Raw genomic sequence first — 14,072 nt, forward strand, 5'->3', positions numbered from 1 at the left:
TACTCTGGCAGTCCTGCTCTGAAAATGCGAACGTCTGCAGATAGCCCGCAGGCAGAAAGAGCTAGCCTGGAAAACTGTTGCTCCGCCTCATCTGGCCATGGCACTGCTCGCACAGAGGCACAGAGACTGGGGTGCTTGCTTGTCTTGCCCCCTCAAACTTCAAACGTAGCTTAGGTGGTCCGTGCCGGGCCCCTCCGGCAGCCCTGCTCCGAAAATGCGAACGTCTGCAGATAGCTCGCAGGCAGAAAGAGCTAGCCTGGAAAGCTGTTGCTCAGCCTCATCTGCCCATGGCACTGCTCGCACAGAGGCACAGAGACTGGGGCTGCTTGCTTGTCTTGTCCCCTCAAACATCAGAAGTATCTTAGGTGGTCTGTGCCTGGCGCCTCCGGCAGCCCTGCTCCAAAAATGTGAATGTCTGCAGATAGCTCGCAGGCAGAAAGAGCTAGCCTGGAAAGCTGTTGCTCAGCCTCATCTGCCCATGGCACTGCTCGCACAGAGGCACAGAGACTGGGGCTGCTTGCTTGTCTTGTCCCCTCAAACATCAGAAGTATCTTAGGTGGTCTGTGCCTGGCGCCTCCGGCAGCCCTGCTCTGAAAATGCAAACGTCTGCAGATAGCTCGCAGGCAGAAAGAGCTAGCCTGGAAAGCTGTTGCTCAGCCTCATCTGCCCCTGGCACTGCTCGCACAGAGGCACAGAGACTGGGGCTGCTTCCTTGTCTTGTCCCCTCAAACTTCAAACGTAGCTTAGGTGCTCTGTGCCGGGCGCCTCCATCAGCCCTGCTCCGAAAATGCAAACGTTTGCAGATAGCTGGCAGCCAGAAAGAGCTAGCCTGGAAAGTTGTTGCTAAGCCTCATCTGCCCATGGCACTGCTCGCACAGAGGCACAGAGACTGGGGCTGCTTGCTTGTCTTGTCCCCTCAAACTTCAAACGTAGCTTTGGTGGTCTGTGCCGGGATCCTCCGGCAGCCCTGCTCTGAAAATGCGAACGTCTGTAGATAGGGCGCATGCAGAAAGAGCTAGCCTGGAAAGCTGTTGCTCAGCCTCATCTGCCCATGGCTATGCTCGCACAGAGGCACAGAGACTGGGGCTGCTTGCTTGTCTTGCCCCCTCGAACCTCAAACATAAATTTGGTATTCCGTGCCGGGATCCTCTGGCAGTCCTGCTCTGAAAATGCGAACGTCTGCAGATAGCCCGCAGGCAGAAAGAGCTAGCCTGGAAAGCTGTTGCTCAGCCTCATCTGGCCATGGCACTGCTCGCACCGATGCACAGAGACTGGGGATGCTTGCTTGTCTTGCCCCCTCAAACCTCAAACATAAATTTGGTATTCCGTGCCGGGATCCTCTGGCACTCCTGCTCTGAAAATGCGAACGTCTGCAGATAGCTCGCAGGCACAAAGAGCGAGCCTGGAAAACTGTTGCTCCGCCTCATCTGCCCATGGCACTGCTCGCACAGAGGCACAGAGACTGGGGCTGCTTGCTTGTCTTGCCCCCTCAAACTTCAAACGTAGCTTAGGTGGTCCGTGCCGGGCGCCTCCGGCAGCCCTGCTCCGAAAATGCGAACGTTAGCAGATAGCTCGCAGCCAGAAAGAGCTAGCCTGGAAAGCTGTTGCTCAGCCTCATCTGCCCATGGCACTGCTCGCACAGAGGCACAGAGACTGGGGCTGCTTGCTTGTCTTGTCCCCTCAAACTTCAAACATAGCTTAGGTGGTCTGTGCTGGGTGCCTCTGGGAGCCCTGCTTCGAAAATGCGAACGTCTGCAGATAGCTCGCAGGCAGAAAGAGCTAGCCTGGAAAGCTGTCGCTCAGCCTCATCTGCCCATGGCACTGCTCGCACAGAGGCACAGAGACTGGGACTGCTTGCTTGTCTTGTCCCCTCAAACTTCAAACGTAGCTTAGGTGGTCTGTGCTGGGTGCCTCTGAGAGCCCTGCTCCGAAAATGCGAACGTTTGCAGATAGCTGGCAGTCAGAAAGAGCTAGCCTGGAAAGTTGTTGCTAAGCCTCATCTGCCCATGGCACTGCTCGCACAGAGTCACAGAGACTGGGGCTGCTTGCTTGTCTTGTCCCCTCAAACTTCAAACGTAGCTTAGGTGGCCTGTGCCGCTATCCTCCGGCAGCCCTGCTCTGAAAATGCGAACGTCTGTAGATAGGTCGCATGCAGAAAGAGCTAGCCTGGAAAGCTGTTGCTCAGCCTCATCTGCCCATGGCACTGCTCGCACAGAGGCACAGAGACTGGGGCTGCTTGCTTGTCTTGCCCCCTCGAACCTCAAACATAAATTTGGTATTCCGTGCCGGGATCCTCTGGCAGTCCTGCTCTGAAAATGCGAACGTCTGCAGATAGCTCGCAGGCAGAAAGAGCTAGCCTGGAAAGCTGTTGCTCAGCCTCATCTGGCCATGGCACTGCTCGCACCGAGGCACAGAGACTGGGGATGCTTGCTTGTCTTGCCCCCTCAAACCTCAAACATAAATTTGGTATTCCGTGCCGGGATCCTCTGGCAGTCCTGCTCCGAAAATGCGAACGTCTGCAGATAGCTCGCAGGCAGAAAGAGCTAGCCTGGAAAGCTGTTGCTCAGCCTCATCTGCCCCTGGCACTGCTCGCACAGAGGCACAGAGACTGGGGCTGCTTGCTTGTCTTGTCCCCTCAAACTTCAAACGTAGCTTAGGTGGTCTGTGCCAGGCGCCTCCGGCAGCCCTGCTTCAAAAATGCGAACGTCTGCAGATAGCTCGCAGCTAGAAAGAGCTAGCCTGGAAAGCTGTCGCTCAGCCTCATCTGCCCATGGCACTGCTCGCACAGAGGCACAGAGACTGGGGCTGCTTGCTTGTCTTGTCCCCTCAAACATCAGAAGTATCTTAGGTGGTCTGTGCCGGGCGCCTCCGGCAGCCCTGCTCCAAAAATGTGAACGTCTGCAGATAGCTCGCAGGCAGAAAGAGCTAGCCTGTAAAGACGTTGCTCAGCCTCATCTGCCCATGGCACTGCTCGCATAGAGGCACAGAGACTGGGGCTGCTTGCTTGTCTTGTCCCCTCAAACTTCAAACGTATCTTAGGTGGTCTGTGCCGGGCGCCTCCGGCAGCTCTGCCCCAAAAATGTGAACGTCTGCAGATAGCTCGCAGGCAGAAAGAGCTAGCCTCGAAAGGTGTTGCTCAGCCTCATCTGCCCATGACACTGCTCGCACAGAGGCACAGAGACTGGGGCTGCTTGCTTGTCTTGTCCCCTCAAACTTCAAACGTAGCTTAGGTGCTCTGTGCCGGGCGCCTGCATCAGCCCTGCTCCGAAAATGCAAACGTTTGCAGATAGCTGGCAGGCAGAAAGAGCTAGCCTGGAAAGTTGTTGCTAAGCCTCATCTGCCCATGGCACTGCTCGCACAGAGTCACAGAGACTGGGGCTGCTTGCTTGTCTTGTCCCCTCAAACTTCAAACGTAGCTTAGGTGGTCTGTGCCGCTATCCTCCGGCAGCCCTGCTCTGAAAATGCGAACGTCTGTAGATAGGTCGCATGCAGAAAGAGCTAGCCTGGAAAGCTGTTGCTCAGCCTCATCTGCCCATGGCACTGCTCGCACAGAGGCACAGAGACTGGGGCTGCTTGCTTGTCTTGCCCCCTCGAACCTCAAACATAAATTTGGTATTCCGTGCCGGGATCCTCTGGCAGTCCTGCTCTGAAAATGCGAACGTCTGCAGATAGCCCGCAGGCAGAAAGAGCTAGCCTGGAAAACTGTTGCTCCGCCTCATCTGCCCATGGCACTGCTCGCACAGAGGCACAGAGACTGGGGCTGCTTGCTTGTCTTGCCCCCTCAAACTTCAAACGTAGCTTAGGTGGTCCGTGCCGGGCGCCTCCGGCAGCCCTGCTCCGAAAATGCGAACGTCTGCAGATAGCTCGCGGGCAGAAAGAGCTAGCCTGGAAAGCTGTTGCTCAGCCTCATCTGCCCATGGCACTGCTCGCACAGAGGCACAGAGACTGGGGCTGCTTGCTTGTCTTGTCCCCTCAAACTTCAATCATTGCTTTGGTGGTCTGTGCTGGGTGCCTCTGGGAGCCCTGCTTCGAAAATGCGAACGTCTGCAGATAGCTCGCAGCTAGAAAGAGCTAGCCTGGAAAGCTGTCGCTCAGCCTCATCTGCCCATGGCACTGCTCGCACAGAGGCACAGAGACTGGGACTGCTTGCTTGTCTTGTCCCCTCAAACTTCAAACGTAGCTTAGGTGGTCTGTGCCAGGCGCCTCCGGCAGCCCTGCTCCAAAAATGCGAACGTCTGCAGATAGCTCGCAGCCAGAAAGAGCTAGCGTGGAAAGCTGTTGCTCAGCCTCATCTGCCCATGGCACTGCTCGCACAGAGGCACAGAGACTGGGGCTGCTTGCTTGTCTTGTCCCCTCAAACTTCAAACGTAGCTTAGGTGGTCTGTGCTGGGTGCCTCTGGGAGCCCTGCTCCGAAAATGCGAACGTTTGCAGATAGCTGGCAGCCAGAAAGAGCTAGCCTGGAAAGTTGTTGCTAAACCTCATCTGCCCATTGCACTGCTCGCACAGAGTCACAGAGACTGGGGCTGCTTGCTTGTCTTGCCCCCTCAAACCTCAAACATAAATTTGGTATTCCGTGCCGGGATCCTCTGGCAGTCCTGCTCTGAAAATGCAAACGTCTGCAGATAGCTCGCAGGCAGAAAGAGCTAGCCTGGAAAGCTGTTGCTCAGCCTCATCTGCCCCTGGCACTGCTCGCACAGAGGCACAGAGACTGGGGCTGCTTGCTTGTCTTGTCCCCTCAAACTTCAAACGTAGCTTAGGTGGTCTGTGCCAGGCGCCTCCGGCAGCCCTGCTCCAAAAATGCGAACGTCTGCAGATAGCTCGCAGGCAGAAAGAGCTAGCCTGGAAAGCTGTTGCTCAGCCTCATCTGCCCATGACACTGCTCGCACAGAGGCACAGAGACTGGGACTGCTTGCTTGTCTTGTCCCCTCAAACTTCAAACGTAGCTTAGGTGCTCTGTGCTGGGTGCCTCTGGGAGCCCTGCTCCAAAAATACAAACGTTTGCAGATAGCTGGCAGCCAGAAGGAGCTAGCCTGGAAAGCTGTTGCTCAGCCTCATCTGCCCATGGCACTGCTCGCACAGAGGCACAGAGACTGGGGCTGCTTGCTTGTCTTGTCCCCTCAAACTTCAAACGTAGCTTAGGTGGTCTGTGCCGGGATCCTCCGGCAGCCCTGCTCTGAAAATGCGAACGTCTGTAGATAGGTCGCATGCAGAAAGAGCTAGCCTGGAAAGCTGTTGCTCAGCCTCATCTGCCCATGGCACTGCTCGCACAGAGGCACAGAGACTGGGGCTGCTTGCTTGTCTTGCCCCCTCAAACCTCAAACATAAATTTGGTATTCCGTGCCGGGATCCTCTGGCAGTCCTGCTCTGAAAATGTGAACGTCTGCAGATAGCTCGCAGGCAGAAAGAGCTAGCCTGGAAAGCTGTTGCTCAGCCTCATCTGCCCATGGCACTGCTCGCACCGAGGCACAGAGACTGGGGCTGCTTGCTTGTCTTGCCCCCTCAAACCTCAAACATAAATTTGGTAATCCGTGCCGGGATCCTGTGGCACTCCTGCTCTGAAAATGCGAACGTCTGCAGATAGCTCGCAGGCACAAAGAGCTAGCCTGGAAAACTGTTGCTCCGCCTCATCTGCCCATGGCACTGCTCGCACAGAGGCACAGAGACTGGGGCTGCTTGCTTGTCTTGCCCCCTCAAACTTCAAACGTAGCTTAGGTGGTCCGTGCCGGGCGCCTCCGGCAGCCCTGCTCCGAAACTGCGAACGTCTGCAGATAGCTCGCGGGCAGAAAGAGCTAGCCTGGAAAGCTGTTGCTCAGCCTCATCTGCCCATGGCACTGCTCGCACAGAGGCACAGAGACTGGGGTTGCTTGCTTGTCTTGTCCCCTCAAACTTCAATCATAGCTTTGGTGGTCTGTGCTGGGTGCCTCTGGGAGCCCTGCTTCGAAAATGCGAACGTCTGCAGATAGCTCACAGGCAGAAAGAGCTAGCCTGGAAAGCTGTCGCTCAGCCTCATCTGCCCATGGCACTGCTCGCACAGAGGCACAGAGACTGGGACTGCTTGCTTGTCTTGTCCCCTCAAACTTCAAACGTAGCTTAGGTGGTCTGTGCCAGGCGCCTCCGGCAGCCCTGCTCCAAAAATGCGAACGTCTGCAGATAGATCGCAGCCAGAAAGAGCTAGCCTGGAAAGCTGTTGCTCAGCCTCATCTGCCCATGGCACTGCTCGCACAGAGGCACAGAGACTGGGGCTGCTTGCTTGTCTTGTCCCCTCAAACTTCAAACGTAGCTTAGGTGGTCTGTGCTGGGTGCCTCTGGGAGCCCTGCTCCGAAAATGCGAACGTTTGCAGATAGCTGGCAGCCAGAAAGAGCTAGACTGGAAAGTTGTTGCTAAGCCTCATCTGCCCATGGCACTGCTCGCACAGAGTCACAGAGACTGGGGCTGCTTGCTTGTCTTGCCCCCTCAAACCTCAAACATAAATTTGGTATTCCGTGCCGGGATCCTCTGGCAGTCCTGCTCTGAAAATGCAAACGTCTGCAGATAGCTCGCAGGCAGAAAGAGCTAGCCTGGAAAGCTGTTGCTCAGCCTCATCTGCCCCTGGCACTGCTCGCACAGAGGCACAGAGACTGGGGCTGCTTGCTTGTCTTGTCCCCTCAAACTTCAAACGTAGCTTAGGTGGTCTGTGCCGGGATCCTCCGGCAGCCCTGCTCTGAAAATGCGAACGTCTGTAGATAGGTCGCATGCAGAAAGAGCTAGCCTGGAAAGCTGTTGCTCAGCCTCATCTGCCCATGGCACTGCTCGCACAGAGGCACAGAGACTGGGGCTGCTTGCTTGTCTTGTCCCCTCAAACTTCAAACGTATCTTTGGTGGTCTGTGCCGGGATCCTCCGGCAGCCCTGCTCTGAAAATGCGAACGTCTGTAGATAGGTCGCATGCAGAAAGAGCTAGCCTGGAAAGCTGTTGCTCAGCCTCATCTGCCCATGGCACTGCTCGCACAGAGGCACAGAGACTGGGGCTGCTTGCTTGTCTTGCCCCCTCGAACCTCAAACATAAATTTGGTATTCCGTGCCGGGATCCTCTGGCAGTCCTGCTCTGAAAATGCGAACGTCTGCAGATAGCCCGCAGGCAGAAAGAGCTAGCCTGGAAAGCTGTTGCTCAGCCTCATCTGCCCATGGCACTGCTTGCACAGAGGCACAGAGACTGGGGCTGCTTGCTTGTCTCTTCCCCTCAAACTTCAAACATAGCTTAGGTGGTCTGTGCCGGGCGCCTCCGGCAGCGCTGCTCCGAAAATGCGAACGTCTGCAGATAGCTCGCAGGCAGAAAGAGCTAGCCTGGAAAGCTGTTGCTCAGCCTCATCTGCCCATGGCACTGCTCGCACAGAGGCACAGAGACTGGGGCTGCTTGCTTGTCTTGCCCCCTCAAACTTCAAACGTATCTTTTGGATGTTTGTGCCTGGCGCCTTTGGCAGCCCTGCTCCGAAAATGCGAACGTCTGCAGATAGCTCGCAGCCAGAAAGAGCTAGCCTGGAAAGCTGTTGCTCAGCCTTATCTGCCCATGGCACTGCTCGCACAGAGGCACAGAGACTGGGGCTGCTTGCTTGTCTTGTCCCCTCAAATTTCAAACGTAGCTTAGGTGGTCTGTGCCGGGCGCCTCCGGCAGCCCTGCTCCAAAAATGCGAACGGCTGCAGATAGCTCGCAGGCAAAAAGAGCTAGCCTCGAAAGCTGTTGCTCAGCCTCATCTGCCCATGCCACTGCTCGCACAGAGGCACAGAGACTGGGGCTGCTTGCTTGTCTTGTCCCCTCAATCTTCAAATGTAGCTTAGGTGGTCCGTGCCGGGCGCTTCCGGTAGCCGTGCTCCGAAAATGCAAACGTCTGCAGATAGCTCGCAGGCAGAAAGAGCTAGCCTGGAAAGTTGTTGCTCAGCCTCATCTGCCCATGGCACTGCTCGAACAGAGGCACAGAGACTGGGGCTGCTTGCTTGTCTTGTCCCCTCAAACTTCAAACGTAGTTTAGGTGATCCGTGACGTGCGCCTCCGGCAGCGCTGGTCCGAAAATGCGAACGTCTGCAGATAGCTCACAGGCAGAAAGAGCTAGCCTGGAAAGCTGTTGCTCAGCCTCATCTACCCATGGCACTGCTCGCACAGAGGCACAGAGACTGGGGCTGCTTGCTTGTCTTGTCCCCTCAAACTTCAAACGTAGCTTAGGTGGTCTGTACAGGGCGCTTCCGGCAGCCCTGCTCCGAAAATGCGAACGTCTGCAGATAGCTCGCAGCCAGAAAGAGCTAGCCTGGAAAGCTGTTGCTCAGCCTCATCTGCCCATGGCACTGCTCGCACAGAGGCACAGAGACTGGGGCTGCTTGCTTGTCTTGCCCCCTCAAACCTCAAACATAAATTTGGTATTCCGTGCCGGGATACTCTGGCAGTCCTGCTCTGAAAATGCGAACGTCTGCAGATAGCCCGCAGGCAGAAAGAGCTAGCCTGGAAAACTGTTGCTCCGCCTCATCTGGCCATGGCACTGCTCGCACAGAGGCACAGAGACTGGGGTGCTTGCTTGTCTTGCCCCCTCAAACTTCAAACGTAGCTTAGGTGGTCCGTGCCGGGCCCCTCCGGCAGCCCTGCTCCGAAAATGCGAACGTCTGCAGATAGCTCGCAGGCAGAAAGAGCTAGCCTGGAAAGCTGTTGCTCAGCCTCATCTGCCCATGGCACTGCTCGCACAGAGGCACAGAGACTGGGGCTGCTTGCTTGTCTTGCCCCCTCAAACTTCAAACGTATCTTTTGGATGTTTGTGCCTGGCGCCTTTGGCAGCCCTGCTCCGAAAATGCGAACGTCTGCAGATAGCTCGCAGCCAGAAAGAGCTAGCCTGGAAAGCTGTTGCTCAGCCTTATCTGCCCATGGCACTGCTCGCACAGAGGCACAGAGACTGGGGCTGCTTGCTTGTCTTGTCCCCTCAAATTTCAAACGTAGCTTAGGTGGTCTGTGCCGGGCGCCTCCGGCAGCCCTGCTCCAAAAATGCGAACGGCTGCAGATAGCTCGCAGGCAAAAAGAGCTAGCCTCGAAAGCTGTTGCTCAGCCTCATCTGCCCATGCCACTGCTCGCACAGAGGCACAGAGACTGGGGCTGCTTGCTTGTCTTGTCCCCTCAATCTTCAAATGTAGCTTAGGTGGTCCGTGCCGGGCGCTTCCGGTAGCCGTGCTCCGAAAATGCAAACGTCTGCAGATAGCTCGCAGGCAGAAAGAGCTAGCCTGGAAAGTTGTTGCTCAGCCTCATCTGCCCATGGCACTGCTCGAACAGAGGCACAGAGACTGGGGCTGCTTGCTTGTCTTGTCCCCTCAAACTTCAAACGTAGTTTAGGTGATCCGTGACGTGCGCCTCCGGCAGCGCTGGTCCGAAAATGCGAACGTCTGCAGATAGCTCACAGGCAGAAAGAGCTAGCCTGGAAAGCTGTTGCTCAGCCTCATCTACCCATGGCACTGCTCGCACAGAGGCACAGAGACTGGGGCTGCTTGCTTGTCTTGTCCCCTCAAACTTCAAACGTAGCTTAGGTGGTCTGTACAGGGCGCTTCCGGCAGCCCTGCTCCGAAAATGCGAACGTCTGCAGATAGCTCGCAGCCAGAAAGAGCTAGCCTGGAAAGCTGTTGCTCAGCCTCATCTGCCCATGGCACTGCTCGCACAGAGGCACAGAGACTGGGGCTGCTTGCTTGTCTTGCCCCCTCAAACCTCAAACATAAATTTGGTATTCCGTGCCGGGATACTCTGGCAGTCCTGCTCTGAAAATGCGAACGTCTGCAGATAGCCCGCAGGCAGAAAGAGCTAGCCTGGAAAACTGTTGCTCCGCCTCATCTGGCCATGGCACTGCTCGCACAGAGGCACAGAGACTGGGGTGCTTGCTTGTCTTGCCCCCTCAAACTTCAAACGTAGCTTAGGTGGTCCGTGCCGGGCCCCTCCGGCAGCCCTGCTCCGAAAATGCGAACGTCTGCAGATAGCTCGCAGGCAGAAAGAGCTAGCCTGGAAAGCTGTTGCTCAGCCTCATCTGCCCATGGCACTGCTCGCACAGAGGCACAGAGACTGGGGCTGCTTGCTTGTCTTGTCCCCTCAAACATCAGAAGTATCTTAGGTGGTCTGTGCCTGGCGCCTCCGGCAGCCCTGCTCCAAAAATGTGAACGTCTGCAGATAGCTCGCAGGCAGAAAGAGCTAGCCTGGAAAGCTGTTGCTCAGCCTCATCTGCCCATGGCACTGCTCGCACAGAGGCACAGAGACTGGGGCTGCTTGCTTGTCTTGTCCCCTCAAACATCAGAAGTATCTTAGGTGGTCTGTGCCTGGCGCCTCCGGCAGCCCTGCTCTGAAAATGCAAACGTCTGCAGATAGCTCGCAGGCAGAAAGAGCTAGCCTGGAAAGCTGTTGCTCAGCCTCATCTGCCCCTGGCACTGCTCGCACAGAGGCACAGAGACTGGGGCTGCTTCCTTGTCTTGTCCCCTCAAACTTCAAACGTAGCTTAGGTGCTCTGTGCCGGGCGCCTCCATCAGCCCTGCTCCGAAAATGCAAACGTTTGCAGATAGCTGGCAGCCAGAAAGAGCTAGCCTGGAAAGTTGTTGCTAAGCCTCATCTGCCCATGGCACTGCTCGCACAGAGGCACAGAGACTGGGGCTGCTTGCTTGTCTTGTCCCCTCAAACTTCAAACGTAGCTTTGGTGGTCTGTGCCGGGATCCTCCGGCAGCCCTGCTCTGAAAATGCGAACGTCTGTAGATAGGGCGCATGCAGAAAGAGCTAGCCTGGAAAGCTGTTGCTCAGCCTCATCTGCCCATGGCTATGCTCGCACAGAGGCACAGAGACTGGGGCTGCTTGCTTGTCTTGCCCCCTCGAACCTCAAACATAAATTTGGTATTCCGTGCCGGGATCCTCTGGCAGTCCTGCTCTGAAAATGCGAACGTCTGCAGATAGCCCGCAGGCAGAAAGAGCTAGCCTGGAAAGCTGTTGCTCAGCCTCATCTGGCCATGGCACTGCTCGCACCGATGCACAGAGACTGGGGATGCTTGCTTGTCTTGCCCCCTCAAACCTCAAACATAAATTTGGTATTCCGTGCCGGGATCCTCTGGCACTCCTGCTCTGAAAATGCGAACGTCTGCAGATAGCTCGCAGGCACAAAGAGCGAGCCTGGAAAACTGTTGCTCCGCCTCATCTGCCCATGGCACTGCTCGCACAGAGGCACAGAGACTGGGGCTGCTTGCTTGTCTTGCCCCCTCAAACTTCAAACGTAGCTTAGGTGGTCCGTGCCGGGCGCCTCCGGCAGCCCTGCTCCGAAAATGCGAACGTTAGCAGATAGCTCGCAGCCAGAAAGAGCTAGCCTGGAAAGCTGTTGCTCAGCCTCATCTGCCCATGGCACTGCTCGCACAGAGGCACAGAGACTGGGGCTGCTTGCTTGTCTTGTCCCCTCAAACTTCAAACATAGCTTAGGTGGTCTGTGCTGGGTGCCTCTGGGAGCCCTGCTTCGAAAATGCGAACGTCTGCAGATAGCTCGCAGGCAGAAAGAGCTAGCCTGGAAAGCTGTCGCTCAGCCTCATCTGCCCATGGCACTGCTCGCACAGAGGCACAGAGACTGGGACTGCTTGCTTGTCTTGTCCCCTCAAACTTCAAACGTAGCTTAGGTGGTCTGTGCTGGGTGCCTCTGAGAGCCCTGCTCCGAAAATGCGAACGTTTGCAGATAGCTGGCAGTCAGAAAGAGCTAGCCTGGAAAGTTGTTGCTAAGCCTCATCTGCCCATGGCACTGCTCGCACAGAGTCACAGAGACTGGGGCTGCTTGCTTGTCTTGTCCCCTCAAACTTCAAACGTAGCTTAGGTGGCCTGTGCCGCTATCCTCCGGCAGCCCTGCTCTGAAAATGCGAACGTCTGTAGATAGGTCGCATGCAGAAAGAGCTAGCCTGGAAAGCTGTTGCTCAGCCTCATCTGCCCATGGCACTGCTCGCACAGAGGCACAGAGACTGGGGCTGCTTGCTTGTCTTGCCCCCTCGAACCTCAAACATAAATTTGGTATTCCGTGCCGGGATCCTCTGGCAGTCCTGCTCTGAAAATGCGAACGTCTGCAGATAGCTCGCAGGCAGAAAGAGCTAGCCTGGAAAGCTGTTGCTCAGCCTCATCTGGCCATGGCACTGCTCGCACCGAGGCACAGAGACTGGGGATGCTTGCTTGTCTTGCCCCCTCAAACCTCAAACATAAATTTGGTATTCCGTGCCGGGATCCTCTGGCAGTCCTGCTCCGAAAATGCGAACGTCTGCAGATAGCTCGCAGGCAGAAAGAGCTAGCCTGGAAAGCTGTTGCTCAGCCTCATCTGCCCCTGGCACTGCTCGCACAGAGGCACAGAGACTGGGGCTGCTTGCTTGTCTTGTCCCCTCAAACTTCAAACGTAGCTTAGGTGGTCTGTGCCAGGCGCCTCCGGCAGCCCTGCTTCAAAAATGCGAACGTCTGCAGATAGCTCGCAGGCAGAAAGAGCTAGCCTGGAAAGCTGTTGCTCAGCCTCATCTGCCCATGACACTGCTCGCACAGAGGCACAGAGACTGGGGCTGCTTGCTTGTCTTGTCCCCTCAAACTTCAAACGTAGCTTAGGTGCTCTGTGCTGGGTGCCTCTGGGAGCCCTGCTCCGAAAACGCAAACGTTTGCAGATAGCTGGCAGCCAGAAAGAGCTAGCCTGGAAAGCTGTTGCTCAGCCTCATCTGCCCATGGCACTGCTCGCACAGAGGCACAGAGACTGGGGCTGCTTGCTTGTCTTGTCCCCTCAAACTTCAAACGTAGCTTAGGTGGTCTGTGCCGGGATCCTCCGGCAGCCCTGCTCTGAAAATGCGAATGTCTGTAGATAGGTCGCATGCAGAAAGAGCTAGCCTGGAAAGCTGTTGCTCAGCCTCATCTGCCCATGGCACTGCTCGCACAGAGGCACAGAGACTGGGGCTGCTTGCTTGTCTTGTCCCCTCAAACTTCAAACGTAGCTTTGGTGGTCTGTGCCGGGATCCTCTGGCAGCCCTGCTCTGAAAATACGAACGTCTGTAGATAGGTCGCATGCAGAAAGAGCTAGCCTGGAAAGCTGTTGCTCAGCCTCATCTGCCCATGGCACTGCTCGCACAGAGGCACAGAGACTGGGGCTGTTTGCTTGTCTTGCCCCCTCAAACCTCAAACATAAATTTGGTATTCCGTGCCGAGATCCTCTGGCAGTCCTGCTCTGAAAAAGCAAACGTTTGCAGATAGCTCGCAGGCAGAAAGAGCTAGCCTGGAAAGTTGTTGCTAAGCCTCATCTGCCCATGGCACTGCTCGCACAGAGTCACAGAGACTGGGGCTGCTTGCTTGTCTTGCCCTCTCAAACTTCAAACATATCTTAGGTGGTCTGTGCTGGGTGCCTCTGGGAGCCCTGCTCCGAAAATGCGAACGTCTGCAGATAGCTCGCAGCTAGAAAGAGGTAGCCTGGAAAGCTGTCGCTCAGCCTCATCTGCCCATGGCACTGCTCGCACAGAGGCACAGAGACTGGGGCTGCTTGCTTGTCTTGTCCCCTCAAACTTCAAACGTCGCTTAGGTGGTCTGTGCCGGGCGCCTCCAGCAGCCCTGCTCCGAAAATGCGAACGTTTGCAGATAGCTGGCAGCCAGAAAGAGCTAGCCTTGAAAGTTGTTGCTAAGCCTCATCTGCCCATGGCACTGCTCGCACAGAGTCACAGAGACTGGGGCTGCTTGCTTGTGTTCTCAACTCAAACTTCAAACGTAGCTTTGGTGGTCTGTGCCGGGCGCCTCCGGCAGCCATGCTCTGAAAATGCGAACGTCTGCAGATAGCCCGCAGGCAGAAAGAGCTAGCCTGGAAAACTGTTGCTCCGCCTCATCTGCCCATGGCACTGCTCGCACAGAGGCACAGAGACTGGGGTGCTTGCTTGTCTTGCCCCCTCAAACTTCAAACGTAGCTTAGGTGGTCCTTGCCGGGCGCCTCCGGCAGCCCTGCTCTGAAAATGCAAACATCTGCAGATAGCTCGCAGGCAGAAAGAGCTAGCCTGGAAAACTGTTGCTCAGACTCATCTGCCCATGGCACTGCTCGCACAGAGGCACAGAGACTGGG

This window comes from Opisthocomus hoazin, chromosome 13 (genome assembly GCF_030867145.1).
Source record: "Opisthocomus hoazin isolate bOpiHoa1 chromosome 13, bOpiHoa1.hap1, whole genome shotgun sequence".
NCBI lineage: Eukaryota > Metazoa > Chordata > Aves > Opisthocomiformes > Opisthocomidae > Opisthocomus > Opisthocomus hoazin.